We start from the raw sequence: 2761 nt of genomic DNA on the forward strand, positions 1-2761 counted from the left end.
GCTGTCTAGTTCTCCTGTGTCATCAGTGACTGATATCACATCTCCAGAATCACAGTACACAGGATCACCACTGTCTCGTTCACCTGTAATTAACGTGACTGATCTTACATCACCGGTGTCCCAGCAGACAGAGAAAATGACTGCAAGTGTTCCTGTACCAACTGTGACGGCTGCTTCTGACGCGACTGTGCTAACATCACCTATGAGCCCCATGTCCACATCTGCAGTGTCACAGCAAACAACATCTGAGACATCGTCTGTTTCTGTGTCACCAAGCGATTCTACTTCTACCGAGCTATATTCATCTCAAACAGCCGTGACATCTGACATATCTGATCAAACATCACCAGAATTACAGTACACGGGATCATCTCTGTCTAGTTCTCCTGCGTCATCTGTGACTGATATCACATATTCAGAATCACAGTACACAGGATCACCAATGTCTAGTTCTCCTGTGTCATCTATCACTGATATCACATCTCCAGAATCACAGTTCACAGGATCACCTCTGTCTAGTTTTCCTGCGTCATCTGTCACTGATATCACATCTTCAGAATCACAGTACACAGGATCACCTCTGTCTAGTTCTTCTGTGACATCTGTGACTGATATCACATCTCCAGACTCACAGCACACAGGATCACCGCTGTCTGATTCTCCTGTACCAGATGTGGCAGCTGCTTCGACTGTACTAACATCATCACCTCTGAGTCTCTTCTCCACATCTCCTGTGTCACAACAAACAACCTCTGAGACATCATCTGTTTCTGTGTCCCCAAGTGACTCTGCTTCTACTGAGCTATATTCATCTCAAACAGCCGTGACATCTGACATATCTGATCAAACATCTCCAGAATCACAGTACACAGGATCACCAATGTCTAGTTCTCCTGTGTCATCTATCACTGATATCACATCTCCAGAATCACAGTTCACAGGATCACCTCTGTCTAGTTCTTCTGTGACATCTGTGACTGATATCACATCTCCAGAATCACAGTCCACAGAATCACCAGTGTCTAGTTCTCCTGTGTCATCTGTCACTGATATCACATCTCCAGAATCACAGTACACAGGATCACCAATATCTGATTCTCCTGTACCAGATGTGGCAGCTGCTTCGACTGTACTAACATCATCACCTCTGAGTCTCTTCTCCACATCTCCTGTGTCACAACAAACAACCTCTGAGACATCATCTGTTTCTGTGTCCCCAAGTGACTCTGCTTCTACTGAGCTATATTCAGATCAAACATCTGACGCATCTGAACAAACATCAGAACCAACTTCACCAGAATCATGGCAAACAACACTGTCATCATCATCATCTACACCAAGTGGCCCATCATCACCTGGGGGTTCTTCTGCATCATCCGTATCTTCTGTGGCTTCTGCATCTGCTCTTTCTCTTCAAACAAGTCAACCTCTTGTGTCATCTGATTCTCCAGAATCACAGTACACAGGATCACCTCTGTCTAGTTCTCCTGCGTCATCATTCACTGATATGACATCTCCAGAATCACAGTACACAGGATCACCTCTGTCTAGTTCACCTGTACCAACCGTGACTGATCTCACATCACCGGTGTCCCAGAAGACAGAGACAATGACTGCAAGTGTCCCTGTACCAACTGTGACAGCTGCTTCTGACGCGACTGTGCTAACATCGCCTATGAGCCGCATGTCCACATCTGCAGTGTCACAGCAAACAACATCTGAGACATCGTCTGTTTCTGTGTCACCAAGCGATGCTGCTTCTACCGAGATATATTCATCTCAAACAGCCGTGACATCTGACATATCTGATCAAACATCTCCAGAATCACAGTTCACAGGATCAGCACTGTCTAGTTCTTCTCGGTCATCTGCGACTGATAGCACATCCCCAGAATCACAGTACACAGAATCAGCACCGACTACTTCTGCGGTATCATCTATCACTGATATCACATCCCCAGAATCACAGTACACAGGATCACCAGTGTCTAGTTCTCCTGCGTCATCTGTCACTGATATCACATCTTCAGAATCACAGTACACAGGATCACCTCTGTCTAGTTCTTCTGTGTCATCTGTGACTGGCATCACATCTTCAGAATCACAGTACACAGGATCACCAGTTTCTAGTTCTCCTACGTCATCTGTCACTGATATCACATCTCCAGAATCACAGTACACAGAATCACCACTGTCTAGTACTCCTGTGTCATCTGTGACTGACATCACATCTCCAGAATCACAGTACACAGCATCACCAATGTCTAGTTCTCCTGCGTCATCTGTCACTGATATCACATCTTCAGAATCACAGTACACAGGATCACCTCTGTCTAGTTCTTCTGTGACATCTGTGACTGATATCACATCTCCAGAATCACAGTACACAGGATCACCACTGTCTAGTTCACCTGTACCAACCGTGACTGATCTCACATCACCGGTGTCCCAGCAGACAGAGACAATGACTGCAAGTGTTCCTGTACCAACTGTGACGGCTGCTTCTGACGCGACTGTGCTAACATCACCTATGAGCCCCATGTCCACATCTGCAGTGTCACAGCAAACAACATCTGAGACATCGTCTGTTTCTGTGTCACGAAGCGATGCTGCTTCTACCGAGCTATATTCATCTCAAACAGCCGTGACATCTGACATATCTGATCAAACATCTCCAGAATCACAGCATACAGGATCACCACTCTCTAGTTCTCCTGTGTCATCTGTCACTGATATCACATCTCCAGAATCACAGTTCACT

This window comes from Lampetra fluviatilis, chromosome 39, assembly GCF_964198595.1.
Source record: "Lampetra fluviatilis chromosome 39, kcLamFluv1.1, whole genome shotgun sequence".
NCBI classification, from domain to species: domain Eukaryota; kingdom Metazoa; phylum Chordata; class Hyperoartia; order Petromyzontiformes; family Petromyzontidae; genus Lampetra; species Lampetra fluviatilis.